The 22,198-nt window shown below is 47.5% G+C and overlaps 64 non-coding genes across 64 annotated transcripts; all 64 read right to left on the bottom strand.

Moving 5' to 3' along the window:
* Positions 1 to 27: 27 nt before the first annotated feature.
* Positions 28 to 146, bottom strand: LOC145152445 (5S ribosomal RNA). The gene has a single exon (XR_013732966.1). It is a non-coding gene; the product is annotated as a 5S ribosomal RNA (ribosomal RNA).
* A 229-nt stretch (positions 147 to 375) lies between these two features.
* On the bottom strand, positions 376 to 494 carry LOC145153038 (5S ribosomal RNA). Its single transcript, XR_013733567.1, has one exon. It is a non-coding gene; the product is annotated as a 5S ribosomal RNA (ribosomal RNA).
* A 225-nt stretch (positions 495 to 719) lies between these two features.
* Positions 720 to 838, bottom strand: LOC145152443 (5S ribosomal RNA). The gene has a single exon (XR_013732964.1). It is a non-coding gene; the product is annotated as a 5S ribosomal RNA (ribosomal RNA).
* Positions 839 to 1,068: 230 nt separating this feature from the next.
* LOC145146562 (5S ribosomal RNA) lies at positions 1,069 to 1,187 on the bottom strand. Its single transcript, XR_013727501.1, has one exon. It is a non-coding gene; the product is annotated as a 5S ribosomal RNA (ribosomal RNA).
* Positions 1,188 to 1,416: 229 nt separating this feature from the next.
* LOC145144182 (5S ribosomal RNA) lies at positions 1,417 to 1,535 on the bottom strand. The gene has a single exon (XR_013725198.1). It is a non-coding gene; the product is annotated as a 5S ribosomal RNA (ribosomal RNA).
* Positions 1,536 to 1,764: 229 nt separating this feature from the next.
* On the bottom strand, positions 1,765 to 1,883 carry LOC145154742 (5S ribosomal RNA). Its single transcript, XR_013735202.1, has one exon. It is a non-coding gene; the product is annotated as a 5S ribosomal RNA (ribosomal RNA).
* A 227-nt stretch (positions 1,884 to 2,110) lies between these two features.
* LOC145155516 (5S ribosomal RNA) lies at positions 2,111 to 2,229 on the bottom strand. Its single transcript, XR_013735951.1, has one exon. It is a non-coding gene; the product is annotated as a 5S ribosomal RNA (ribosomal RNA).
* A 228-nt stretch (positions 2,230 to 2,457) lies between these two features.
* Positions 2,458 to 2,576, bottom strand: LOC145155148 (5S ribosomal RNA). The gene has a single exon (XR_013735603.1). It is a non-coding gene; the product is annotated as a 5S ribosomal RNA (ribosomal RNA).
* A 231-nt stretch (positions 2,577 to 2,807) lies between these two features.
* On the bottom strand, positions 2,808 to 2,926 carry LOC145145355 (5S ribosomal RNA). Its single transcript, XR_013726332.1, has one exon. It is a non-coding gene; the product is annotated as a 5S ribosomal RNA (ribosomal RNA).
* Positions 2,927 to 3,155: 229 nt separating this feature from the next.
* Positions 3,156 to 3,274, bottom strand: LOC145147589 (5S ribosomal RNA). The gene has a single exon (XR_013728488.1). It is a non-coding gene; the product is annotated as a 5S ribosomal RNA (ribosomal RNA).
* Positions 3,275 to 3,503: 229 nt separating this feature from the next.
* On the bottom strand, positions 3,504 to 3,622 carry LOC145137594 (5S ribosomal RNA). Its single transcript, XR_013721135.1, has one exon. It is a non-coding gene; the product is annotated as a 5S ribosomal RNA (ribosomal RNA).
* Positions 3,623 to 3,850: 228 nt separating this feature from the next.
* On the bottom strand, positions 3,851 to 3,969 carry LOC145153037 (5S ribosomal RNA). The gene has a single exon (XR_013733566.1). It is a non-coding gene; the product is annotated as a 5S ribosomal RNA (ribosomal RNA).
* A 226-nt stretch (positions 3,970 to 4,195) lies between these two features.
* LOC145152442 (5S ribosomal RNA) lies at positions 4,196 to 4,314 on the bottom strand. The gene has a single exon (XR_013732963.1). It is a non-coding gene; the product is annotated as a 5S ribosomal RNA (ribosomal RNA).
* Positions 4,315 to 4,544: 230 nt separating this feature from the next.
* On the bottom strand, positions 4,545 to 4,663 carry LOC145155311 (5S ribosomal RNA). The gene has a single exon (XR_013735758.1). It is a non-coding gene; the product is annotated as a 5S ribosomal RNA (ribosomal RNA).
* A 230-nt stretch (positions 4,664 to 4,893) lies between these two features.
* Positions 4,894 to 5,012, bottom strand: LOC145139020 (5S ribosomal RNA). Its single transcript, XR_013721813.1, has one exon. It is a non-coding gene; the product is annotated as a 5S ribosomal RNA (ribosomal RNA).
* Positions 5,013 to 5,242: 230 nt separating this feature from the next.
* LOC145155310 (5S ribosomal RNA) lies at positions 5,243 to 5,361 on the bottom strand. The gene has a single exon (XR_013735757.1). It is a non-coding gene; the product is annotated as a 5S ribosomal RNA (ribosomal RNA).
* A 230-nt stretch (positions 5,362 to 5,591) lies between these two features.
* LOC145152441 (5S ribosomal RNA) lies at positions 5,592 to 5,710 on the bottom strand. The gene has a single exon (XR_013732962.1). It is a non-coding gene; the product is annotated as a 5S ribosomal RNA (ribosomal RNA).
* A 229-nt stretch (positions 5,711 to 5,939) lies between these two features.
* LOC145156065 (5S ribosomal RNA) lies at positions 5,940 to 6,058 on the bottom strand. Its single transcript, XR_013736490.1, has one exon. It is a non-coding gene; the product is annotated as a 5S ribosomal RNA (ribosomal RNA).
* Positions 6,059 to 6,284: 226 nt separating this feature from the next.
* On the bottom strand, positions 6,285 to 6,403 carry LOC145146137 (5S ribosomal RNA). The gene has a single exon (XR_013727087.1). It is a non-coding gene; the product is annotated as a 5S ribosomal RNA (ribosomal RNA).
* A 228-nt stretch (positions 6,404 to 6,631) lies between these two features.
* LOC145146125 (5S ribosomal RNA) lies at positions 6,632 to 6,750 on the bottom strand. Its single transcript, XR_013727076.1, has one exon. It is a non-coding gene; the product is annotated as a 5S ribosomal RNA (ribosomal RNA).
* Positions 6,751 to 6,980: 230 nt separating this feature from the next.
* LOC145146114 (5S ribosomal RNA) lies at positions 6,981 to 7,099 on the bottom strand. Its single transcript, XR_013727065.1, has one exon. It is a non-coding gene; the product is annotated as a 5S ribosomal RNA (ribosomal RNA).
* A 229-nt stretch (positions 7,100 to 7,328) lies between these two features.
* On the bottom strand, positions 7,329 to 7,447 carry LOC145155147 (5S ribosomal RNA). The gene has a single exon (XR_013735602.1). It is a non-coding gene; the product is annotated as a 5S ribosomal RNA (ribosomal RNA).
* Positions 7,448 to 7,677: 230 nt separating this feature from the next.
* On the bottom strand, positions 7,678 to 7,796 carry LOC145145354 (5S ribosomal RNA). Its single transcript, XR_013726331.1, has one exon. It is a non-coding gene; the product is annotated as a 5S ribosomal RNA (ribosomal RNA).
* A 230-nt stretch (positions 7,797 to 8,026) lies between these two features.
* Positions 8,027 to 8,145, bottom strand: LOC145138183 (5S ribosomal RNA). The gene has a single exon (XR_013721374.1). It is a non-coding gene; the product is annotated as a 5S ribosomal RNA (ribosomal RNA).
* A 225-nt stretch (positions 8,146 to 8,370) lies between these two features.
* LOC145146102 (5S ribosomal RNA) lies at positions 8,371 to 8,489 on the bottom strand. The gene has a single exon (XR_013727053.1). It is a non-coding gene; the product is annotated as a 5S ribosomal RNA (ribosomal RNA).
* Positions 8,490 to 8,718: 229 nt separating this feature from the next.
* Positions 8,719 to 8,837, bottom strand: LOC145145234 (5S ribosomal RNA). The gene has a single exon (XR_013726219.1). It is a non-coding gene; the product is annotated as a 5S ribosomal RNA (ribosomal RNA).
* A 230-nt stretch (positions 8,838 to 9,067) lies between these two features.
* Positions 9,068 to 9,186, bottom strand: LOC145153841 (5S ribosomal RNA). Its single transcript, XR_013734330.1, has one exon. It is a non-coding gene; the product is annotated as a 5S ribosomal RNA (ribosomal RNA).
* A 229-nt stretch (positions 9,187 to 9,415) lies between these two features.
* LOC145153036 (5S ribosomal RNA) lies at positions 9,416 to 9,534 on the bottom strand. Its single transcript, XR_013733565.1, has one exon. It is a non-coding gene; the product is annotated as a 5S ribosomal RNA (ribosomal RNA).
* Positions 9,535 to 9,761: 227 nt separating this feature from the next.
* On the bottom strand, positions 9,762 to 9,880 carry LOC145154770 (5S ribosomal RNA). The gene has a single exon (XR_013735228.1). It is a non-coding gene; the product is annotated as a 5S ribosomal RNA (ribosomal RNA).
* Positions 9,881 to 10,108: 228 nt separating this feature from the next.
* Positions 10,109 to 10,227, bottom strand: LOC145155309 (5S ribosomal RNA). The gene has a single exon (XR_013735756.1). It is a non-coding gene; the product is annotated as a 5S ribosomal RNA (ribosomal RNA).
* A 230-nt stretch (positions 10,228 to 10,457) lies between these two features.
* On the bottom strand, positions 10,458 to 10,576 carry LOC145139008 (5S ribosomal RNA). Its single transcript, XR_013721811.1, has one exon. It is a non-coding gene; the product is annotated as a 5S ribosomal RNA (ribosomal RNA).
* A 230-nt stretch (positions 10,577 to 10,806) lies between these two features.
* On the bottom strand, positions 10,807 to 10,925 carry LOC145155308 (5S ribosomal RNA). The gene has a single exon (XR_013735755.1). It is a non-coding gene; the product is annotated as a 5S ribosomal RNA (ribosomal RNA).
* Positions 10,926 to 11,155: 230 nt separating this feature from the next.
* Positions 11,156 to 11,274, bottom strand: LOC145152440 (5S ribosomal RNA). Its single transcript, XR_013732961.1, has one exon. It is a non-coding gene; the product is annotated as a 5S ribosomal RNA (ribosomal RNA).
* A 229-nt stretch (positions 11,275 to 11,503) lies between these two features.
* LOC145153035 (5S ribosomal RNA) lies at positions 11,504 to 11,622 on the bottom strand. Its single transcript, XR_013733564.1, has one exon. It is a non-coding gene; the product is annotated as a 5S ribosomal RNA (ribosomal RNA).
* A 226-nt stretch (positions 11,623 to 11,848) lies between these two features.
* Positions 11,849 to 11,967, bottom strand: LOC145146090 (5S ribosomal RNA). The gene has a single exon (XR_013727041.1). It is a non-coding gene; the product is annotated as a 5S ribosomal RNA (ribosomal RNA).
* A 228-nt stretch (positions 11,968 to 12,195) lies between these two features.
* On the bottom strand, positions 12,196 to 12,314 carry LOC145146077 (5S ribosomal RNA). Its single transcript, XR_013727029.1, has one exon. It is a non-coding gene; the product is annotated as a 5S ribosomal RNA (ribosomal RNA).
* A 230-nt stretch (positions 12,315 to 12,544) lies between these two features.
* On the bottom strand, positions 12,545 to 12,663 carry LOC145152608 (5S ribosomal RNA). The gene has a single exon (XR_013733139.1). It is a non-coding gene; the product is annotated as a 5S ribosomal RNA (ribosomal RNA).
* Positions 12,664 to 12,892: 229 nt separating this feature from the next.
* LOC145148173 (5S ribosomal RNA) lies at positions 12,893 to 13,011 on the bottom strand. Its single transcript, XR_013729071.1, has one exon. It is a non-coding gene; the product is annotated as a 5S ribosomal RNA (ribosomal RNA).
* A 230-nt stretch (positions 13,012 to 13,241) lies between these two features.
* Positions 13,242 to 13,360, bottom strand: LOC145145353 (5S ribosomal RNA). The gene has a single exon (XR_013726330.1). It is a non-coding gene; the product is annotated as a 5S ribosomal RNA (ribosomal RNA).
* Positions 13,361 to 13,590: 230 nt separating this feature from the next.
* LOC145148258 (5S ribosomal RNA) lies at positions 13,591 to 13,709 on the bottom strand. The gene has a single exon (XR_013729151.1). It is a non-coding gene; the product is annotated as a 5S ribosomal RNA (ribosomal RNA).
* Positions 13,710 to 13,939: 230 nt separating this feature from the next.
* Positions 13,940 to 14,058, bottom strand: LOC145144129 (5S ribosomal RNA). The gene has a single exon (XR_013725146.1). It is a non-coding gene; the product is annotated as a 5S ribosomal RNA (ribosomal RNA).
* A 230-nt stretch (positions 14,059 to 14,288) lies between these two features.
* LOC145144128 (5S ribosomal RNA) lies at positions 14,289 to 14,407 on the bottom strand. The gene has a single exon (XR_013725145.1). It is a non-coding gene; the product is annotated as a 5S ribosomal RNA (ribosomal RNA).
* Positions 14,408 to 14,637: 230 nt separating this feature from the next.
* Positions 14,638 to 14,756, bottom strand: LOC145153033 (5S ribosomal RNA). The gene has a single exon (XR_013733562.1). It is a non-coding gene; the product is annotated as a 5S ribosomal RNA (ribosomal RNA).
* A 226-nt stretch (positions 14,757 to 14,982) lies between these two features.
* On the bottom strand, positions 14,983 to 15,101 carry LOC145146066 (5S ribosomal RNA). Its single transcript, XR_013727018.1, has one exon. It is a non-coding gene; the product is annotated as a 5S ribosomal RNA (ribosomal RNA).
* Positions 15,102 to 15,331: 230 nt separating this feature from the next.
* On the bottom strand, positions 15,332 to 15,450 carry LOC145155146 (5S ribosomal RNA). Its single transcript, XR_013735601.1, has one exon. It is a non-coding gene; the product is annotated as a 5S ribosomal RNA (ribosomal RNA).
* Positions 15,451 to 15,680: 230 nt separating this feature from the next.
* Positions 15,681 to 15,799, bottom strand: LOC145145352 (5S ribosomal RNA). Its single transcript, XR_013726329.1, has one exon. It is a non-coding gene; the product is annotated as a 5S ribosomal RNA (ribosomal RNA).
* Positions 15,800 to 16,028: 229 nt separating this feature from the next.
* Positions 16,029 to 16,147, bottom strand: LOC145143798 (5S ribosomal RNA). Its single transcript, XR_013724833.1, has one exon. It is a non-coding gene; the product is annotated as a 5S ribosomal RNA (ribosomal RNA).
* Positions 16,148 to 16,377: 230 nt separating this feature from the next.
* LOC145138175 (5S ribosomal RNA) lies at positions 16,378 to 16,496 on the bottom strand. The gene has a single exon (XR_013721372.1). It is a non-coding gene; the product is annotated as a 5S ribosomal RNA (ribosomal RNA).
* Positions 16,497 to 16,726: 230 nt separating this feature from the next.
* Positions 16,727 to 16,845, bottom strand: LOC145152439 (5S ribosomal RNA). The gene has a single exon (XR_013732960.1). It is a non-coding gene; the product is annotated as a 5S ribosomal RNA (ribosomal RNA).
* Positions 16,846 to 17,075: 230 nt separating this feature from the next.
* LOC145139263 (5S ribosomal RNA) lies at positions 17,076 to 17,194 on the bottom strand. Its single transcript, XR_013721868.1, has one exon. It is a non-coding gene; the product is annotated as a 5S ribosomal RNA (ribosomal RNA).
* Positions 17,195 to 17,420: 226 nt separating this feature from the next.
* Positions 17,421 to 17,539, bottom strand: LOC145153979 (5S ribosomal RNA). Its single transcript, XR_013734467.1, has one exon. It is a non-coding gene; the product is annotated as a 5S ribosomal RNA (ribosomal RNA).
* Positions 17,540 to 17,768: 229 nt separating this feature from the next.
* LOC145144442 (5S ribosomal RNA) lies at positions 17,769 to 17,887 on the bottom strand. Its single transcript, XR_013725452.1, has one exon. It is a non-coding gene; the product is annotated as a 5S ribosomal RNA (ribosomal RNA).
* Positions 17,888 to 18,117: 230 nt separating this feature from the next.
* LOC145148767 (5S ribosomal RNA) lies at positions 18,118 to 18,236 on the bottom strand. The gene has a single exon (XR_013729637.1). It is a non-coding gene; the product is annotated as a 5S ribosomal RNA (ribosomal RNA).
* A 228-nt stretch (positions 18,237 to 18,464) lies between these two features.
* Positions 18,465 to 18,583, bottom strand: LOC145143797 (5S ribosomal RNA). The gene has a single exon (XR_013724832.1). It is a non-coding gene; the product is annotated as a 5S ribosomal RNA (ribosomal RNA).
* Positions 18,584 to 18,813: 230 nt separating this feature from the next.
* On the bottom strand, positions 18,814 to 18,932 carry LOC145138171 (5S ribosomal RNA). Its single transcript, XR_013721370.1, has one exon. It is a non-coding gene; the product is annotated as a 5S ribosomal RNA (ribosomal RNA).
* Positions 18,933 to 19,162: 230 nt separating this feature from the next.
* On the bottom strand, positions 19,163 to 19,281 carry LOC145152437 (5S ribosomal RNA). Its single transcript, XR_013732958.1, has one exon. It is a non-coding gene; the product is annotated as a 5S ribosomal RNA (ribosomal RNA).
* Positions 19,282 to 19,511: 230 nt separating this feature from the next.
* Positions 19,512 to 19,630, bottom strand: LOC145153032 (5S ribosomal RNA). Its single transcript, XR_013733561.1, has one exon. It is a non-coding gene; the product is annotated as a 5S ribosomal RNA (ribosomal RNA).
* Positions 19,631 to 19,856: 226 nt separating this feature from the next.
* On the bottom strand, positions 19,857 to 19,975 carry LOC145146054 (5S ribosomal RNA). Its single transcript, XR_013727006.1, has one exon. It is a non-coding gene; the product is annotated as a 5S ribosomal RNA (ribosomal RNA).
* A 230-nt stretch (positions 19,976 to 20,205) lies between these two features.
* Positions 20,206 to 20,324, bottom strand: LOC145155145 (5S ribosomal RNA). The gene has a single exon (XR_013735600.1). It is a non-coding gene; the product is annotated as a 5S ribosomal RNA (ribosomal RNA).
* A 231-nt stretch (positions 20,325 to 20,555) lies between these two features.
* Positions 20,556 to 20,674, bottom strand: LOC145145351 (5S ribosomal RNA). The gene has a single exon (XR_013726328.1). It is a non-coding gene; the product is annotated as a 5S ribosomal RNA (ribosomal RNA).
* Positions 20,675 to 20,904: 230 nt separating this feature from the next.
* On the bottom strand, positions 20,905 to 21,023 carry LOC145147980 (5S ribosomal RNA). Its single transcript, XR_013728878.1, has one exon. It is a non-coding gene; the product is annotated as a 5S ribosomal RNA (ribosomal RNA).
* Positions 21,024 to 21,251: 228 nt separating this feature from the next.
* On the bottom strand, positions 21,252 to 21,370 carry LOC145145192 (5S ribosomal RNA). Its single transcript, XR_013726179.1, has one exon. It is a non-coding gene; the product is annotated as a 5S ribosomal RNA (ribosomal RNA).
* A 231-nt stretch (positions 21,371 to 21,601) lies between these two features.
* LOC145153031 (5S ribosomal RNA) lies at positions 21,602 to 21,720 on the bottom strand. Its single transcript, XR_013733560.1, has one exon. It is a non-coding gene; the product is annotated as a 5S ribosomal RNA (ribosomal RNA).
* A 227-nt stretch (positions 21,721 to 21,947) lies between these two features.
* LOC145154350 (5S ribosomal RNA) lies at positions 21,948 to 22,066 on the bottom strand. The gene has a single exon (XR_013734825.1). It is a non-coding gene; the product is annotated as a 5S ribosomal RNA (ribosomal RNA).
* Positions 22,067 to 22,198: the final 132 nt, after the last annotated feature.

The raw sequence follows: 22,198 nt of genomic DNA, 5'->3' as shown, positions 1-22,198 counted from the left end.
AAAAAACGCAAACGGACAACGAAAAAGGGGGTGCAACACGAGGACTTCCCAGGGGGTCACCCATCCTAGTACTACTCTCGCCCAAGCACGCTTAACTACGGAGTTCTGATGGGATCCGGTGCATTAGTGCTGGTATGATCGCACCCGAAATACTATCCATGCTTATTGCTTGTATGTCTTAAAACACGCAGAACCTCCTTTGTTTTCGTACGCGAGGCGTGGGACCCACGTGACCGATCAGCTCCGTTCCAAAAATACGAAGACCATCAACCATGAAGCGGAGGCCACCCGAGCATAGAAATAGCAAGAAAGAAAAAAAAAACAAAAAAAAACCGCACGTAAAATCTAAAAAAACGCAAACGGACAACGAAAAAGGGGGTGCAACACGAGGACTTCCCATGGGGTCACCCATCCTAGTACTACTCTCGCCCAAGCACGCTTAACTGCGGAGTTCTGATGGGATCCGGTGCATTAGTGCTGGTATGATCGCACCCGAAATACTGTCCATGCTTATTGCTTGTATGTCTTAAAAGACACAGAACCTCCTTTGTTTTCGTACGCAAGGCGTGGGACCCACGTGACTGATCGGCTCCGTTCCAAAAATACGAAGACCATGAACCATGAAACGGAGGCCACCCGAGCATAGAAATAGCAAGAAAAAAAAACAAAAAAAAACCGCACGTAAAATCTAAAAAAACGCAAACGGACAACGAAAAAGGGGGGTGCAACACGAGGACTTCCCAGGGGGTCACCCATCCTAGTACTACTCTCGCCCAAGCACGCTTAACTACGGAGTTCTGATGGGATCCGGTGCATTAGTGCTGGTATGATCGCACCCGAAATACTATCCATGCTTATTGCTTGTATGTCTTAAAAAACGCAGAACCTCCTTTGTTTTCGTACGCGAGGCGTGGGACCCACGTGACCGATCAGCTCCGTTCCAAAAATACGAAGACCATGAACCATGAAACGGAGGCCACCCGAGCATAGAAATAGCAAGAAAGAAAAAAAAACAAAAAAAAAACCGCACGTAAAATCTAAATAAACGCAAACGGACAACGAAAAAGGGGGGTGCAACACGAGGACTTCCCTGGGGGTCACCCATCCTAGTACCACTCTCGCCCAAGCACGCTTAACTGCAGAGTTCTGATGGGATCCGGTGCATTAGTGCTGGTATGATCGCACCCGAAATACTATCCATGCTTATTGCTTGTATGTCTTAAAAGACGCAGAACCTCCTTTGTTTTCGTACGCGAGGCGTGGGACCCACGTGACCGATCGGCTCCGTTCCAAAAATACGTAGACCATGAACCATGAAACGGAGGCCACCCGAGCATAGAAATAGCAAGAAAGAAAAAAAAACAAAAAAAAACCGCACGTAAAATCTAAAAAAACGCAAACGGACAACGAAAAAGGGGGGTGCAACACGAGGACTTCCCAGGGGGTCACCCATCCTAGTACTACTCTCGCCCAAGCACGCTTAACTGCGGAGTTCTGATGGGATCCGGTGCATTAGTGCTGGTATGATCTCACCCAAAATACTATCCATGCTTATTGCTTGTATGTCTTAAAAGACGCAGAAACTCCTTTGTTTTCGTACGCGAGGCGTGGGACCCACGTGACCGATCAGCTCCGTTCCAAAAATACGAAGACCATCAACCATGAAGCGGAGGCCACCCGAGCATAGAAATAGCAAGAAAGAAAAAAAAACAAAAAAAAACCGCACGTAAAATCTAAAAAAACGCAAACGGACAACGAAAAAGGGGGGTGCAACACGAGGACTTCCCATGGGGTCACCCATCCTAGTACTACTCTCGCCCAAGCACGCTTAACTGCGGAGTTCTGATGGGATCCGGTGCATTAGTGCTGGTATAATCGCACCCGAAATACTGTCCATGCTTATTGCTTGTATGTCTTAAAAGACACAGAACCTCCTTTGTTTTCGTACGCGAGGCGTGGGACCCACGTGACCGATCGGCTCCGTTCCAAAAATACGAAGACCATGAACCATGAAACGGAGGCCACCCGAGCATAGAAATAGCAAGAAAAAAAAAACAAAAAAAAACCGCACGTAAAATCTAAAAAAACGCAAACGGACAACGAAAAAGTGGGGGTGCAACACGAGGACTTCCCAGGGGGTCAACCATCCTAGTACTACTCTCGCCCAAGCACGCTTAACTGCGGAGTTCTGATGGGATCCGGTGCATTAGTGCTGGTATGATCGCACCCGAAATACTATCCATGCTTATTGCTTTTATGTCTTAAAAGACGCAGAACCTCCTTTGTTTTCGTACGCGAGGCGTGGAACCCACGTGACCGATCGGCTCCGTTCCAAAAATACGAAAACCATCAACCATGAAGCGGAGGCCACCCGAGCATAGAAATAGCAAGAAAGAAAAAAAACAAAAAAAAACCGCACGTAAAATCTAAAAAAACGCAAACGGACAACGAAAAAGGGGGGTGCAACACGAGGACTTCCCAGGGGGTCACCCATCCTAGTACTACTCTCGCCCAAGCACGCTTAACTGCGGAGTTCTGATGGGATCCGGTGCATTAGTGCTGGTATGATCGCAACCGAAATACTATCCATGCTTATTGCTTGTATGTCTTAAAAGACGCAGAACCTCCTTTGTTTTCGTACGCGAGACGTGGGACCCACGTGACCGATCGGCTCCGTTCCAAAAATACGAAGACCATGAACCATGAAACGGAGGCCACCCGAGCATAGAAATAGCAAGAAAGAAAAAAAAACAAAAAAAAAAACCGCACGTAAAATCTAAAAAAACGCAAACGGACAACGAAAAAGGGGGGTGCAACACGAGGACTTCCCATGGGGTCACCCATCCTAGTACTACTCTCGCCCAAGCACGCTTAACTGCGGAGTTCTGATGGGATCCGGTGCATTAGTGGTGGTATGATCGCACCCGAAATACTGTCCATGCTTATTGCTTGTATGTCTTAAAAGACACAGAACCTCCTTTGTTTTCGTACGCGAGGCGTGGGACCCACGTGACCGATCGGCTCCGTTCCAAAAACACGAAAACCATCAACCATGAAGCGGAGGCCACCCGAGCATAGAAATAGCAAGAAAGAAAAAAAAACAAAAAAAAACCGCACGTAAAATCTAAAAAAACGCAAACGGACAACGAAAAAGGGGGGTGCAACACGAGGACTTCCCAGGGGGTCACCCATCCTAGTACTACTCTCGCCCAAGCACGCTTAACTGCGGAGTTCTGATAGGATTCGGTGCATTAGTGCTGGTATGATCGCACCCGAAATACTATCCATGCTTATTGCTTGTATGTCTTAAAAGACGCAGAACCTCCTTTGTTTTCGTACACGAGGCGTGGGACCCACGTGACCGATCGGCTCCGTTCCAAAAATACGAAGACCATGAACCATGAAACGGAGGCCACCCGAGCATAGAAATAGCAAGAAAGAAAAAAAAACAAAAAAAAAACCGCACGTAAAAACTAAAAAAACGCAAACGGACAACGAAAAAGGGGGTGCAACACGAGGACTTCCCAGGGGGTCACCCATCCTAGTACTACTCTCGCCCAAGCACGCTTAACTACGGAGTGCTGATGGGATCCGGTGCATTAGTGCTGGTATGATCGCACCCGAAATACTATCCATGCTTATTGCTTGTATGTCTTAAAACACGCAGAACCTCCTTTGTTTTCGTACGCGAGGCGTGGGACCCACGTGACCGATCAGCTCCGTTCCAAAAATACGAAGACCATCAACCATGAAGCGGAGGCCACCCGAGCATAGAAATAGCAAGAAAGAAAAAAAAACAAAAAAAAACCGCACGTAAAATCTAAAAAAACGCAAACGGACAACGAAAAAGGGGGTGCAACACGAGGACTTCCCATGGGGTCACCCATCCTAGTACTACTCTCGCCCAAGCACGCTTAACTGCGGAGTTCTGATGGGATCCGGTGCATTAGTGCTGGTATGATCGCACCCGAAATACTGTCCATGCTTATTGCTTGTATGTCTTAAAAGACACAGAACCTCCTTTGTTTTCGTACGCAAGGCGTGGGACCCACGTGACCGATCGGCTCCGTTCCAAAAATACGAAGACCATGAACCATGAAACGGAGGCCACCCGAGCATAGAAATAGCAAGAAAAAAAAAACAAAAAAAAACCGCACGTAAAATCTAAAAAAACGCAAACGGACAACGAAAAAGGGGGGTGCAACACGAGGACTTCCCAGGGGGTCACCCATCCTAGTACTACTCTCGCCCAAGCACGCTTAACTACGGAGTTCTGATGGGATCCGGTGCATTAGTGCTGGTATGATCGCACCCGAAATACTATCCATGCTTATTGCTTGTATGTCTTAAAAAACGCAGAACCTCCTTTGTTTTCGTACGCGAGGCGTGGGACCCACGTGACCGATCAGCTCCGTTCCAAAAATACGAAGACCATGAACCATGAAACGGAGGCCACCCGAGCATAGAAATAGCAAGAAAGAAAAAAAAACAAAAAAAAAACCGCACGTAAAATCTAAAAAAACGCAAACGGACAACGAAAAAGGGGGGTGCAACACGAGGACTTCCCAGGGGGTCACCCATCCTAGTACCACTCTCGCCCAAGCACGCTTAACTGCGGAGTTCTGATGGGATCCGGTGCATTAGTGCTGGTATGATCGCACCCGAAATACTATCCATGCTTATTGCTTGTATGTCTTAAAAGACGCAGAACCTCCTTTGTTTTCGTACGCGAGGCGTGGGACCCACGTGACCGATCGGCTCCGTTCCAAAAATACGAAGACCATGAACCATGAAACGGAGGCCACCCGAGCATAGAAATAGCAAGAAAGAAAAAAAAAACAAAAAAAAAACCGCACGTAAAATCTAAAAAAACGCAAACGGACAACGAAAAAGGGGGTGCAACACGAGGACTTCCCAGGGGGTCACCCATCCTAGTACTACTTTCGCCCAAGCACGCTTAACTACGGAGTTCTGATGGGATCCGGTGCATTAGTGCTGGTATGATCGCACCCGAAATACTATCCATGCTTATTGCTTGTATGTCTTAAAAAACGCAGAACCTCCTTTGTTTTCGTACGCGAGGCGTGGGACCCACGTGACCGATCAGCTCCGTTCCAAAAATACGAAGACCATGAACCATGAAACGGAGGCCACCCGAGCATAGAAATAGCAAGAAAGAAAAAAAAACAAAAAAAAAACCGCACGTAAAATCTAAAAAAACGCAAACGGACAACGAAAAAGGGGGGTGCAACACGAGGACTTCCCAGGGGGTCACCCATCCTAGTACCACTCTCGCCCAAGCACGCTTAACTGCGGAGTTCTGATGGGATCCGGTGCATTAGTGCTGGTATGATCGCACCCGAAATACTATCCATGCTTATTGCTTGTATGTCTTAAAAGACGCAGAACCTCCTTTGTTTTCGTACGCGAGGCGTGGGACCCACGTGACCGATCGGCTCCGTTCCAAAAATACGAAGACCATGAACCATGAAACGGAGGCCACCCGAGCATAGAAATAGCAAGAAAGAAAAAAAAAACAAAAAAAAAACCGCACGTAAAATCTAAAAAAACGCAAACGGACAACGAAAAAGGGGGTGCAACACGAGGACTTCCCAGGGGGTCACCCATCCTAGTACTACTCTCGCCCAAGCACGCTTAACTACGGAGTTCTGATGGGATCCGGTGCATTAGTGCTGGTATGATCGCACCCGAAATACTATCCATGCTTATTGCTTGTATGTCTTAAAACACGCAGAACCTCCTTTGTTTTCGTACGCGAGGCGTGGGACCCACGTGACCGATCAGCCCCGTTCCAAAAATACGAAGACCATCAACCATGAAGCGGAGGCCACCCGAGCATAGAAATAGCAAGAAAGAAAAAAAAACAAAAAAAAACCGCACGTAAAATCTAAAAAAACGCAAACGGACAACGAAAAAGGGGGGTGCAACACGAGGACTTCCCATGGGGTCACCCATCCTAGTACTACTCTCGCCCAAGCACGCTTAACTGCGGAGTTCTGATGGGATCCGGTGCATTAGTGCTGGTATGATCGCACTCGAAATACTGTCCATGCTTATTGCTTGTATGTCTTAAAAGACACAGAACCTCCTTTGTTTTCGTACGCGAGGCGTGGGACCCACGTGACCGATCGGCTCCGTTCCAAAAATACGAAGACCATGAACCATGAAACGGAGGCCACCCGAGCATAGAAATAGCAAGAAAAAAAAACAAAAAAAAACCGCACGTAAAATCTAAAAAAACGCAAACGGACAACGAAAAAGGGGGGGTGCAACACGAGGACTTCCCAGGGGGTCACCCATCCTAGTACTACTCTCGCCCAAGCACGCTTAACTGCGGAGTTCTGATGGGATCCGGTGCATTAGTGCTGGTATGATCGCACCCGAAATACTATCCATGCTTATTGCTTTTATGTCTTAAAAGACGCAGAACCTCCTTTGTTTTCGTACGCGAGGCGTGGAACCCACGTGACCGATCGGCTCCGTTCCAAAAATACGAAAACCATCAACCATGAAGCGGAGGCCACCCGAGCATAGAAATAGCAAGAAAGAAAAAAAAACAAAAAAAAACCGCACGTAAAATCTAAAAAAACGCAAACGGACAACGAAAAAGGGGGTGCAACACGAGGACTTCCCAGGGGGTCACCCATCCTAGTACTACTCTCGCCCAAGCACGCTTAACTGCGGAGTTCTGATGGGATCCGGTGCATTAGTGCTGGTATGATCGCACCCGAAATACTATCCATGCTTATTGCTTGTATGTCTTAAAACACGCAGAACCTCCTTTGTTTTCGTACGCGAGGCGTGGGACCCACGTGACCGATCAGCTCCGTTCCAAAAATACGAAGACCATCAACCATGAAGCGGAGGCCACCCGAGCATAGAAATTGCAAGAAAGAAAAAAAAACAAAAAAAAACCGCACGTAAAATCTAAAAAAACGCAAACGGACAACGAAAAAGTGGGGGTGCAACACGAGGACTTCCCAGGGGGTCACCCATCCTAGTACTACTCTCGCCCAAGCACGCTTAACTGCGGAGTTCTGATGGGATCCGGTGCATTAGTGCTGGTATGATCGCACCCGAAATACTATCCATGCTTATTGCTTTTATGTCTTAAAAGACGCAGAACCTCCTTTGTTTTCGTACGCGAGGCGTGGAACCCACGTGACCGATCGGCTCCGTTCCAAAAATACGAAAACCATCAACCATGAAGCGGAGGCCACCCGAGCATAGAAATAGCAAGAAAGAAAAAAAAACAAAAAAAAACCGCACGTAAAATCTAAAAAAACGCAAACGGACAACGAAAAAGGGGGGTGCAACACGAGGACTTCCCAGGGGGTCACCCATCCTAGTACTACTCTCGCCCAAGCACGCTTAACTGCGGAGTTCTGATGGGATCCGGTGCATTAGTGCTGGTATGATCGCAACCGAAATACTATCCATGCTTATTGCTTGTATGTCTTAAAAGACGCAGAACCTCCTTTGTTTTCGTACGCGAGACGTGGGACCCACGTGACCGATCGGCTCCGTTCCAAAAATACGAAGACCATGAACCATGAAACGGAGGCCACCCGAGCATAGAAATAGCAAGAAAGAAAAAAAAACAAAAAAAAAACCGCACGTAAAATCTAAAAAAACGCAAACGGACAACGAAAAATGGGGGTGCAACACGAGGACTTCCCATGGGGTCACCCATCCTAGTACTACTCTCGCCCAAGCACGCTTAACTGCGGAGTTCTGATGGGATCCGGTGCATTAGTGGTGGTATGATCGCACCCGAAATACTGTCCATGCTTATTGCTTGTATATCTTAAAAGACACAGAACCTCCTTTGTTTTCGTACGCGAGGCGTGGGACCCACGTGACCGATCGGCTCCGTTCCAAAAATACGAAAACCATCAACCATGAAGCGGAGGCCACCCGAGCATAGAAATAGCAAGAAAGAAAAAAAAAACAAAAAAAAACCGCACGTAAAATCTAAAAAAACGCAAACGGACAACGAAAAAGGGGGGTGCAACACGAGGACTTCCCAGGGGGTCACCCATCCTAGTACTACTCTCGCCCAAGCACGCTTAACTGCGGAGTTCTGATAGGATCCGGTGCATTAGTGCTGGTATGATCGCACCCGAAATACTATCCATGCTTATTGCTTGTATGTCTTAAAAGACGCAGAACCTCATTTGTTTTCGTACGCGAGGCGTGGGACCCACGTGACCGATCGGCTCCGTTCCAAAAATACGAAGACCATGAACCATGAAACGGAGGCCACCCGAGCATAGAAATAGCAAGAAAAAAAACAAAAAAAAACCGCACGTAAAATCTAAAAAAACGCAAACGGACAACGAAAAAGGGGGGGTGCAACACGAGGACTTCCCAGGGGGTCACCCATCCTAGTACTACTCTCGCCCAAGCACGCTTAACTGCGGAGTTCTGATGGGATCCGGTGCATTAGTGCTGGTATGATCGCACCCGAAATACTATCCATGCTTATTGCTTTTATGTCTTAAAAGACGCAGAACCTCCTTTGTTTTCGTACGCGAGGCGTGGAACCCACGTGACCGATCGGCTCCGTTCCAAAAATACGAAAACCATCAACCATGAAGCGGAGGCCACCCGAGCATAAAAATAGCAAGAAAGAAAAAAAAACAAAAAAAAACCGCACGTAAAATCTAAAAAAACGCAAATGGACAACGAAAAAGGGGGGTGCAACACGAGGACTTCCCAGGGGGTCACCCATCCTAGTACTACTCTCGCCCAAGCACGCTTAACTGCGTAGTTCTGATGGGATCCGGTGCATTAGTGCTGGTATGATCGCACCCGAAATACTATCCATGCTTATTGCTTGTATGTCTTAAAAGACGCAGAACCTCCTTTGTTTTCGTACGCGAGGCGTGGGACCCACGTGACCGATCGGCTCCGTTCCAAAAATACGAAGACCATGAACCATGAAACGGAGGCCACCCGAGCATAGAAATAGCAAGAAAGAAAAAAAAAACAAAAAAAAAACCGCACGTAAAATCTAAAAAAACGCAAACGGACAACGAAAAAGGGGGTGCAACACGAGGACTTCCCAGGAGGTCACCCATCCTAGTACTACTCTCGCCCAAGCACGCTTAACTACGGAGTTCTGATGGGATCCGGTGCATTAGTGCTGGTATGATCGCACCCGAAATACTATCCATGCTTATTGCTTGTATGTCTTAAAACACGCAGAACCTCCTTTGTTTTCGTACGCGAGGCGTGGGACCCACGTGACCGATCAGCTCCGTTCCAAAAATACGAAGACCATCAACCATGAAGCGGAGGCCACCCGAGCATAGAAATAGCAAGAAAGAAAAAAAAACAAAAAAAAACCGCACGTAAAATCTAAAAAAATGCAAACGGACAACGAAAAAGGGGGGTGCAACACGAGGACTTCCCATGGGGTCACCCATCCTAGTACTACTCTCGCCCAAGCACGCTTAACTGCGGAGTTCTGATGGGATCCGGTGCATTAGTGCTGGTATGATCGCACCCGAAATACTGTCCATGCTTATTGCTTGTATGTCTTAAAAGACACAGAACCTCCTTTGTTTTCGTACGCGATGCGTGGGACCCACGTGACCGATCGGCTCCGTTCCAAAAATACGAAGACCATGAACCATGAAACGGAGGCCACCCGAGCATAGAAATAGCAAGAAAAAAAAACAAAAAAAAAACCGCACGTAAAATCTAAAAAAACGCAAACGGACAACGAAAAAGGGGGGGTGCAACACGAGGACTTCGCAGGGGGTCACCCATCCTAGTACTACTCTCGCCCAAGCACGCTTAACTGCGGAGTTCTGATGGGATCCGGTGCATTAGTGCTGGTATGATCGCACCCGAAATACTATCCATGCTTATTGCTTTTATGTCTTAAAAGACGCAGAACCTCCTTTGTTTTCGTACGCGAGGCGTGGAACCCACGTGACCGATCGGCTCCGTTCCAAAAATACGAAAACCATCAACCATGAAGCGGAGGCCACCCGAGCATAGAAATAGCAAGAAAGAAAAAAAACAAAAAAAAACCGCACGTAAAATCTAAAAAAACGCAAACGGACAACGAAAAAGGGGGGTGCAACACGAGGACTTCCCAGGGGGTCACCCATCCTAGTACCACTCTCGCCCAAGCACGCTTAACTGCGGAGTTCTGATGGGATCCGGTGCATTAGTGCTGGTATGATCGCACCCGAAATACTATCCATGCTTATTGCTTGTATGTCTTAAAAGACGCAGAACCTCCTTTGTTTTCGTACGCGAGGCGTGGGACCCACGTGACCGATCGGCTCCGTTCCAAAAATACGAAGACCATGAACCATGAAACGGAGGCCACCCGAGCATAGAAATAGCAAGAAAGAAAAAAAAAACAAAAAAAAAACCGCACGTAAAATCTAAAAAAACGCAAACGGACAACGAAAAAGGGGGTGCAACACGAGGACTTCCCAGGGGGTCACCCATCCTAGTACTACTTTCGCCCAAGCACGCTTAACTACGGAGTTCTGATGGGATCCGGTGCATTAGTGCTGGTATGATCGCACCCGAAATACTATCCATGCTTATTGCTTGTATGTCTTAAAAAACGCAGAACCTCCTTTGTTTTCGTACGCGAGGCGTGGGACCCACGTGACCGATCAGCTCCGTTCCAAAAATACGAAGACCATGAACCATGAAACGGAGGCCACCCGAGCATAGAAATAGCAAGAAAGAAAAAAAAACAAAAAAAAAACCGCACGTAAAATCTAAAAAAACGCAAACGGACAACGAAAAAGGGGGGTGCAACACGAGGACTTCCCAGGGGGTCACCCATCCTAGTACCACTCTCGCCCAAGCACGCTTAACTGCGGAGTTCTGATGGGATCCGGTGCATTAGTGCTGGTATGATCGCACCCGAAATACTATCCATGCTTATTGCTTGTATGTCTTAAAAGACGCAGAACCTCCTTTGTTTTCGTACGCGAGGCGTGGGACCCACGTGACCGATCGGCTCCGTTCCAAAAATACGAAGACCATGAACCATGAAACGGAGGCCACCCGAGCATAGAAATAGCAAGAAAGAAAAAAAAAACAAAAAAAAAACCGCACGTAAAATCTAAAAAAACGCAAACGGACAACGAAAAAGGGGGTGCAACACGAGGACTTCCCAGGGGGTCACCCATCCTAGTACTACTCTCGCCCAAGCACGCTTAACTACGGAGTTCTGATGGGATCCGGTGCATTAGTGCTGGTATGATCGCACCCGAAATACTATCCATGCTTATTGCTTGTATGTCTTAAAACACGCAGAACCTCCTTTGTTTTCGTACGCGAGGCGTGGGACCCACGTGACCGATCAGCCCCGTTCCAAAAATACGAAGACCATCAACCATGAAGCGGAGGCCACCCGAGCATAGAAATAGCAAGAAAGAAAAAAAAACAAAAAAAAACCGCACGTAAAATCTAAAAAAACGCAAACGGACAACGAAAAAGGGGGGTGCAACACGAGGACTTCCCATGGGGTCACCCATCCTAGTACTACTCTCGCCCAAGCACGCTTAACTGCGGAGTTCTGATGGGATCCGGTGCATTAGTGCTGGTATGATCGCACCCGAAATACTGTCCATGCTTATTGCTTGTATGTCTTAAAAGACACAGAACCTCCTTTGTTTTCGTACGCGAGGCGTGGGACCCACGTGACCGATCGGCTCCGTTCCAAAAATACGAAGACCATGAACCATGAAACGGATGCCACCCGAGCATAGAAATAGCAAGAAAAAAAAACAAAAAAAAACCGCACGTAAAATCTAAAAAAACGCAAACGGACAACGAAAAAGGGGGGGTGCAACACGAGGACTTCCCAGGGGGTCACCCATCCTAGTACTACTCTCGCCCAAGCACGCTTAACTGCGGAGTTCTGATGGGATCCGGTGCATTAGTGCTGGTATGATCGCACCCGAAATACTATCCATGCTTATTGCTTTTATGTCTTAAAAGACGCAGAACCTCCTTTGTTTTCGTACGCGAGGCGTGGAACCCACGTGACCGATCGGCTCCGTTCCAAAAATACGAAAACCATCAACCATGAAGCGGAGGCCACCCGAGCATAGAAATAGCAAGAAAGAAAAAAAAACAAAAAAAAACCGCACGTAAAATCTAAAAAAACGCAAACGGACAACGAAAAAGGGGGTGCAACACGAGGACTTCCCAGGGGGTCACCCATCCTAGTACTACTCTCGCCCAAGCACGCTTAACTGCGGAGTTCTGATGGGATCCGGTGCATTAGTGCTGGTATGATCGCACCCGAAATACTATCCATGCTTATTGCTTGTATGTCTTAAAACACGCAGAACCTCCTTTGTTTTCGTACGCGAGGCGTGGGACCCACGTGACCGATCGGCTCCGTTCCAAAAATACGAAGACCATGAACCATGAAACGGAGGCCACCCGAGCATAGAAATAGCAAGAAAGAAAAAAAAACAAAAAAAAACCGCACGTAAAATCTAAAAAAACGCAGACGGACAACGAAAAAGTAAGGGTGCAACACGAGGACTTCCCAGGGGGTCACCCATCCTAGTACTACTCTCGCCCAAGCACGCTTAACTGCGGAGTTCTGATGGGATCCGGTGCATTAGTGCTGGTATGATCGCACCCGAAATACTATCCATGCTTATTGCTTTTATGTCTTAAAAGACGCAGAACCTCCTTTGTTTTCGTACGCGAGGCGTGGAACCCACGTGACCGATCGGCTCCGTTCCAAAAATACGAAAACCATCAACCATGAAGCGGAGGCCACCCGAGCATAGAAATAGCAAGAAAGAAAAAAAAACAAAAAAAAACCGCACGTAAAATCTAAAAAAACGCAAACGGACAACGAAAAAGGGGGGTGCAACACGAGGACTTTCCAGGGGGTCACCCATCCTAGTACTACTCTCGCCCAAGCACGCTTAACTGCGAAGTTCTGATGGGATCCGGTGCATTAGTGCTGGTATGATCGCAACCGAAATACTATCCATGCTTATTGCTTGTATGTCTTAAAAGACGCAGAACCTCCTTTGTTTTCGTACGCGAGACGTGGGACCCACGTGACCGATCGGCTCCGTTCCAAAAATACGAAGACCATGAACCATGAAACGGAGGCCACCCGAGCATAGAAATAGCAAGAAAGAAAAAAAAACAAAAAAAAAACCGCACGTAAAATCTAAAAAAACGCAAACGGACAACGAAAAATGGGGGTGCAACACGAGGACTTCCCATGGGGTCACCCATCCTAGTACTACTCTCGCCCAAGCACGCTTAACTGCGGAGTTCTGATGGGATCCGGTGCATTAGTGGTGGTATGATCGCACCCGAAATACTGTCCATGCTTATTGCTTGTATATCTTAAAAGACACAGAACCTCCTTTGTTTTCGTACGCGAGGCGTGGGACCCACGTGACCGATCGGCTCCGTTCCAAAAATACGAAAACCATCAACCATGAAGCGGAGGCCACCCGAGCATAGAAATAGCAAGAAAGAAAAAAAAAACAAAAAAAAACCGCACGTAAAATCTAAAAAAACGCAAACGGACAACGAAAAAGGGGGGTGCAACACGAGGACTTCCCAGGGGGTCACCCATCCTAGTACTACTCTCGCCGAAGCACGCTTAACTGCGGAGTTCTGATAGGATCCGGTGCATTAGTGCTGGTATGATCGCACCCGAAATACTATCCATGCTTATTGCTTGTATGTCTTAAAAGACGCAGAACCTCCTTTGTTTTCGTACGCGAGGCGTGGGACCCACGTGACCGATCGGCTCCGTTCCAAAAATACGAAGACCATGAACCATGAAACGGAGGCCACCCGAGCATAGAAATAGCAAGAAAGAAAAAAAAAACAAAAAAAAAACCGCACGTAAAATCTAAAAAAACGCAAACGGACAACGAAAAAGGGGGTGCAACACGAGGACTTCCCAGGGGGTCACCCATCCTAGTACTACTCTCGCCCAAGCACGCTTAACTACGGAGTTCTGATGGGATCCGGTGCATTAGTGCTGCTATGATCGCACCCGAAATACTATCCATGCTTATTGCTTGTATGTCTTAAAACACGCAGAACCTCCTTTGTTTTCGTACGCGAGGCGTGGGACCCACGTGACCGATCGGCTCCGTTCCAAAAATACGAAGACCATGAACCATGAAACGGAGGCCACCCGAGCATAGAAATAGCAAGAAAGAAAAAAAAAACAAAAAAAAAACCGCACGTAAAATCTAAAAAAACGCAAACGGACAACGAAAAAGGGGGTGCAACACGAGGACTTCCCAGGGGGTCACCCATCCTAGTACTACTCTCGCCCAAGCACGCTTAACTACGGAGTTCTGATGGGATCCGGTGCATTAGTGCTGCTATGATCGCACCCGAAATACTATCCATGCTTATTGCTTGTATGTCTTAAAACACGCAGAACCTCCTTTGTTTTCGTACGCGAGGCGTGGGACCCACGTGACCGATCAGCTCCGTTCCAAAAATACGAAGACCATCAACCATGAAGCGGAGGCCACCCGAGCATAGAAATAGCAAGAAAGAAAAAAAAAACAAAAAAAAACCGCACGTAAAATCTAAAAAAACGCAAACGGACAACGAAAAAGGGGGGTGCAACACGAGGACTTCCCATGGGGTCACCCATCCTAGTACTACTCTCGCCCAAGCACGCTTAACTGCGGAGTTCTGATGGGATCCGGTGCATTAGTGCTGGTATGATCGCACCCGAAATACTGTCCATGCTTATTGCTTGTATGTCTTAAAAGACACAGAACCTCCTTTGTTTTCGTACGCGAGGCGTGGGACCCACGTGACCGATCGGCTCCGTTCCAAAAATACGAAGACCATGAACCATGAAACGGAGGCCACCCGAGCATAGAAATAGCAAGAAAAAAAAACAAAAAAAAACCGCACGTAAAATCTAAAAAAACGCAAACGGACAACGAAAAAGGGGGGGTGCAACACGAGGACTTCCCAGGGGGTCACCCATCCTAGTACTACTCTCGCCCAAGCACGCTTAACTGCGGAGTTCTGATGGGATCCGGTGCATTAGTGCTGGTATGATCGCACCCGAAATACTATCCATGCTTATTGCTTTTATGTCTTAAAAGACGCAGAACCTCCTTTGTTTTCGTACGCGAGGCGTGGAACCCACGTGACCGATCGGCTCCGTTCCAAAAATACGAAAACCATCAACCATGAAGCGGAGGCCACCCGAGCATAAAAATAGCAAGAAAGAAAAAAAAAACAAAAAAAAACCGCACGTAAAATCTAAAAAAACGCAAACGGACAACGAAAAAGGGGGGTGCAACACGAGGACTTCCCAGGGGGTCACCCATCCTAGTACTACTCTCGCCCAAGCACGCTTAACTGCGGAGTTCTGATGGGATCCGGTGCATTAGTGCTGGTATGATCGCAACCGAAATACTATCCATGCTTATTGCTTGTATGTCTTAAAAGACGCAGAACCTCCTTTGTTTTCGTACGCGAGACGTGGGACCCACGTGACCGATCGGCTCCGTTCCAAAAATACGAAGACCATGAACCATGAAACGGAGGCCACCCGAGCATAGAAATAGCAAGAAAGAAAAAAAAACAAAAAAAAAACCGCACGTAAAATCTAAAAAAACGCAAACGGACAACGAAAAAGGGGGGTGCAACACGAGGACTTCCCATGGGGTCACCCATCCTAGTACTACTCTCGCCCAAGCACGCTTAACTGCGGAGTTCTGATGGGATCCGGTGCATTAGTGGTGGTATGATCGCACCCGAAATACTGTCCATGCTTATTGCTTGTATGTCTTAAAAGACACAGAACCTCCTTTGTTTTCGTACGCGAGGCGTGGGACCCACGTGACCGATCGGCTCCGTTCCAAAAATACGAAAACCATCAACCATGAAGCGGAGGCCACCCGAGCATAGAAATAGCAAGAAAGAAAAAAAAACAAAAAAAAACCGCACGTAAAATCTAAAAAAACGCAAACGGACAACGAAAAAGGGGGGTGCAACACGAGGACTTCCCAGGGGGTCACCCATCCTAGTACTACTCTCGCCCAAGCACGCTTGACTGCGGAGTTCTGATGGGATCCGGTGCATTAGTGCTGGTATGATCGCAACCGAAATACTATCCATGCTTATTGCTTGTATGTCTTAAAAGACGCAGAACCTCCTTTGTTTTCGTACGCGAGACGTGGGACCCACGTGACCGATCGGCTCCGTTCCAAAAATACGAAGACCATGAACCATGAAACGGAGGCCACCCGAGCATAGAAATAGCAAGAAAGAAAAAAAAACAAAAAAAAAACCGCACGTAAAATCTAAAAAAACGCAAACGGACAACGAAAAATGGGGGTGCAACACGAGGACTTCCCAGGGGGTCACCCATCCTAGTACTACTCTCGCCCAAGCACGCTTAACTGCGGAGTTCTGATAGGATCCGGTGCATTAGTGCTGGTATGATCGCACCCGAAATACTATCCATGCTTATTGCTTGTATGTCTTAAAAGACGCAGAACCTCCTTTGTTTTCGTACGCGAGGCGTGGGACCCACGTGACCGATCGGCTCCGTTCCAAAAATACGAAGACCATGAACCATGAAACGGAGGCCACCCGAGCATAGAAATAGCAAGAAAGAAAAAAAAAACAAAAAAAAAACCGCACGTAAAATCTAAAAAAACGCAAACGGACAACGAAAAAGGGGGTGCAACACGAGGACTTCCCAGGGGGTCACCCATCCTAGTACTACTCTCGCCCAAGCACGCTTAACTACGGAGTTCTGATGGGATCCGGTGCATTAGTGCTGGTATGATCGCACCCGAAATACTATCCATGCTTATTGCTTGTATGTCTTAAAACACGCAGAACCTCCTTTGTTTTCGTACGCGAGGCGTGGGACCCACGTGACCGATCAGCTCCGTTCCAAAAATACGAAGACCATCAGCCATGAAGCGGAGGCCACCCGAGCATAGAAATAGCAAGAAAGAAAAAAAAAACAAAAAAAAACCGCACGTAAAATCTAAAAAAACGCAAACGGACAACGAAAAAGGGGGGTGCAACACGAGGACTTCCCATGGGGTCACCCATCCTAGTACTACTCTCGCCCAAGCACGCTTAACTGCGGAATTCTGATGGGATCCGGTGCATTAGTGCTGGTATGATCGCACCCGAAATACTGTCCATGCTTATTGCTTGTATGTCTTAAAAGACACAGAACCTCCTTTGTTTTCGTACGCGAGGCGTGGGACCCACGTGACCGATCGGCTCCGTTCCAAAAATACGAAGACCATGAACCATGAAACGGAGGCCACCCGAGCATAGAAATAGCAAGAAAAAAAAACAAAAAAAAACCGCACGTAAAATCTAAAAAAACGCAAACGGACAACGAAAAAGGGGGGGTGCAACACGAGGACTTCCCAGGGGGTCACCCATCCTAGTACTACTCTCGCCCAAGCACGCTTAACTGCGGAGTTCTGATGGGATCCGGTGCATTAGTGCTGGTATGATCACACCCGAAATACTATCCATGCTTATTGCTTTTATGTCTTAAAAGACGCAGAACCTCCTTTGTTTTCGTACGCGAGGCGTGGAACCCACGTGACCGATCGGCTCCGTGCCAAAAATACGAAAACCATCAACCATGAAGCGGAGGCCACCCGAGCATAAAAATAGCAAGAAAGAAAAAAAAACAAAAAAAAACCGCACGTAAAATCTAAAAAAACGCAAACGGACAACGAAAAAGGGGGGTGCAACACGAGGACTTCCCAGGGGGTCACCCATCCTAGTACTACTCTCGCCCAAGCACGCTTAACTGCGGAGTTCTGATGGAATCCGGTGCATTAGTGCTGGTATGATCGCAACCGAAATACTATCCATGCTTATTGCTTGTATGTCTTAAAAGACGCAGAACCTCCTTTGTTTTCGTACGCGAGACGTGGGACCCACGTGACCGATCGGCTCCGTTCCAAAAATACGAAGACCATGAACCATGAAACGGAGGCCACCCGAGCATAGAAATAGCAAGAAAGAAAAAAAAACAAAAAAAAAACCGCACGTAAAATCTAAAAAAACGCAAACGGACAACGAAAAAGGGGGGTGCAACATGAGGACTTCCCATGGGGTCACCCATCCTAGTACTACTCTCGCCCAAGCACGCTTAACTGCGGAGTTCTGATGGGATCCGGTGCATTAGTGGTGGTATGATCGCACCCGAAATACTGTCCATGCTTATTGCTTGTATGTCTTAAAAGACACAGAACCTCCTTTGTTTTCGTACGCGAGGCGTGGGACCCACGTGACCGATCGGCTCCGTTCCAAAAATACGAAAACCATCAACCATGAAGCGGAGGCCACCCGAGCATAGAAATAGCAAGAAAGAAAAAAAAACAAAAAAAAACCGCACGTAAAATCTAAAAAACGCAAACGGACAACGAAAAAGGGGGGTGCAACACGAGGACTTCCCAGGGGGTCACCCATCCTAGTACTACTCTCGCCCAAGCACGCTTGACTGCGGAGTTCTGATGGGATCCGGTGCATTAGTGCTGGTATGATCGCAACCGAAATACTATCCATGCTTATTGCTTGTATGTCTTAAAAGACGCAGAACCTCCTTTGTTTTCGTACGCGAGGCGTGGGACCCACGTGACCTATCGGCTCCGTTCCAAAAATACGAAAACCATCAACCATGAAGCGGAGGCCACCCGAGCATAGAAATAGCAAGAAAGAAAAAAAAAACAAAAAAAAACCGCACGTAAAATCTAAAAAAACGCAAACGGACAACGAAAAAGGGGGGTGCAACACGAGGACTTCCCAGGGGGTCACCCATCCTAGTACTACTCTCGCCCAAGCACGCTTAACTGCGGAGTTCTGATAGGATCCGGTGCATTAGTGCTGGTATGATCGCACCCGAAATACTATCCATGCTTATTGCTTGTATGTCTTAAAAGACGCAGAACCTCCTTTGTTTTCGTACGCGAGGCGTGGGACCCACGTGACCGATCGGCTCCGTTCCAAAAATACGAAGACCATGAACCATGAAACGGAGGCCACCCGAGCATAGAAATAGCAAGAAAGAAAAAAAAAACAAAAAAAAAACCGCACGTAAAATCTAAAAAAACGCAAACGGACAACGAAAAAGGGGGTGCAACACGAGGACTTCCCAGGGGGTCACCCATCCTAGTACTACTCTCGCCCAAGCACGCTTAACTACGGAGTTCTGATGGGATCCGGTGCATTAGTGCTGGTATGATCGCACCCGAAATACTATCCATGCTTATTGCTTGTATGTCTTAAAACACGCAGAACCTCCTTTGTTTTCGTACGCGAGGCGTGGGACCCACGTGACCGATCAGCTCCGTTCCAAAAATACGAAGACCATCAACCATGAAGCGGAGGCCACCCGAGCATAGAAATAGCAAGAAAGAAAAAAAAAACAAAAAAAAACCGCACGTAAAATCTAAAAAAACGCAAACGGACAACGAAAAAGGGGGGTGCAACACGAGGACTTCCCATGGGGTCACCCATCCTAGTACTACTCTCGCCCAAGCACGCTTAACTGCGGAGTTCTGATGGGATCCGGTGCATTAGTGCTGGTATGATCGCACCCGAAATACTGTCCATGCTTATTGCTTGTATGTCTTAAAAGACACAGAACCTCCTTTGTTTTCGTACGCGAGGCGTGGGACCCACGTGACCGATCGGCTCCGTTCCAAAAATACGAAGACCATGAACCATGAAACGGAGGCCACCCGAGCATAGAAATAGCAAGAAAAAAAAACAAAAAAAAAACGCACGTAAAATCTAAAAAAACGCAAACGGACAACGAAAAAGGGGGGGTGCAACACGAGGACTTCCCAGGGGGTCACCCATCCTAGTACTACTCTCGCCCAAGCACGCTTAACTGCGGAGTTCTGATGGGATCCGGTGCATTAGTGCTGGTATGATCGCACCCGAAATACTATCCATGCTTATTGCTTTTATGTCTTAAAAGACGCAGAACCTCCTTTGTTTTCGTACGCGAGGCGTGGAACCCACGTGACCGATCGGCTCCGTTCCAAAAATACGAAAACCATCAACCATGAAGCGGAGGCCACCCGAGCATAAAAATAGCAAGAAAGAAAAAAAAAACAAAAAAAAACCGCACGTAAAATCTAAAAAAACGCAAACGGACAACGAAAAAGGGGGGTGCAACACGAGGACTTCCCAGGGGGTCACCCATCCTAGTACTACTCTCGCCCAAGCACGCTTAACTGCGGAGTTCTGATGGGATCCGGTGCATTAGTGCTGGTATGATCGCAACCGAAATACTATCCATGCTTATTGCTTGTATGTCTTAAAAGACGCAGAACCTCCTTTGTTTTCGTACGCGAGACGTGGGACCCACGTGACCGATCGGCTCCGTTCCAAAAATACGAAGACCATGAACCATGAAACGGAGGCCACCCGAGCATAGAAATAGCAAGAAAGAAAAAAAAAACAAAAAAAAAACCGCACGTAAAATCTAAAAAAACGCAAACGGACAACGAAAAAGGGGGGTGCAACACGAGGACTTCCCATGGGGTCACCCATCCTAGTACTACTCTCGCCCAAGCACGCTTAACTGCGGAGTTCTGATGGGATCCGGTGCATTAGTGGTGGTATGATCGCACCCGAAATACTGTCCATGCTTATTGCTTGTATGTCTTAAAAGACACAGAACCTCCTTTGTTTTCGTACGCGAGGCGTGGGACCCACGTGACCGATCGGCTCCGTTCCAAAAATACGAAAACCATCAACCATGAAGCGGAGGCCACCCGAGCATAGAAATAGCAAGAAAGAAAAAAAAAACAAAAAAAAACCGCACGTAAAATCTAAAAAAACGCAAACGGACAACGAAAAAGGGGGGTGCAACAAGAGGACTTCCCAGGGGGTCACCCATCCTAGTACTACTCTCGCCCAAGCACGCTTAACTGCGGAGTTCTGATAGGATCCGGTGCATTAGTGCTGGTATGATCGCACCCGAAATACTATCCATGCTTATTGCTTGTATGTCTTAAAAGACGCAGAACCTCCTTTGTTTTCGTACGCGAGGCGTGGGACCCACGTGACCGATCGGCTCCGTTCCAAAAATACGAAGACCATGAACCATGAAACGGAGGCCACCCGAGCATAGAAATAGCAAGAAAGAAAAAAAAAACAAAAAAAACCGCACGTAAAATCTAAAAAAACGCAAACGGACAACGAAAAAGGGGGTGGAACACGAGGACTTCCCAGGGGGTCACCCATCCTAGTACTACTCTCGCCCAAGCACGCTTAACTACGGAGTTCTGATGGGATCCGGTGCATTAGTGCTGGTATGATCGCACCCGAAATACTATCCATGCTTATTGCTTGTATGTCTTAAAACACGCAGAACCTCCTTTGTTTTCGTACGCGAGGCGTGTGGACCCACGTGACCGATCAGCTCCGTTCCAAAAATACGAAGACCATCAACCATGAAGCGGAGGCCACCCGAGCATAGAAATAGCAAGAAAGAAAAAAAAAACAAAAAAAAACCGCACGTAAAATCTAAAAAAACGCAAACGGACAACGAAAAAGGGGGGTGCAACACGAGGACTTCCCATGGGGTCACCCATCCTAGTACTACTCTCGCCCAAGCACGCTTAACTGCGGAGTTCTGATGGGATCCGGTGCATTAGTGCTGGTATGATCGCACCCGAAATACTGTCCATGCTTATTGCTTGTATGTCTTAAAAGACACAGAACCTCCTTTGTTTTCGTACGCGAGGCGTGGGACCCACGTGACCGATCGGCTCCGTTCCAAAAATACGAAGACCATGAACCATGAAACGGAGGCCACCCGAGCATAGAAATAGCAAGAAAAAAAAACAAAAAAAAACCGCACGTAAAATCTAAAAAAACGCAAACGGACAACGAAAAAGGGGGGGGTGCAACACGAGGACTTCCCAGGGGGTCACCCATCCTAGTACTACTCTCGCCCAAGCACGCTTAACTGCGGAGTTCTGATGAGATCCGGTGCATTAGTGCTGGTATGATCGCACCCGAAATACTATCCATGCTTATTGCTTTTATGTCTTAAAAGACGCAGAACCTCCTTTGTTTTCGTACGCGAGACGTGGAACCCACGTGACCGATCGGCTCCGTTCCAAAAATACGAAAACCATCAACCATGAAG

This window comes from Lactuca virosa, chromosome 1 (assembly GCF_052849685.1).
Source record: "Lactuca virosa cultivar CGN04683 chromosome 1, Lactuca_virosa_CGN04683_v6, whole genome shotgun sequence".
Taxonomy (NCBI): domain Eukaryota; kingdom Viridiplantae; phylum Streptophyta; class Magnoliopsida; order Asterales; family Asteraceae; genus Lactuca; species Lactuca virosa.
Note: the sequence above shows the minus strand (reverse complement) of the source record. Positions and strands in the feature narration are given on the sequence as shown.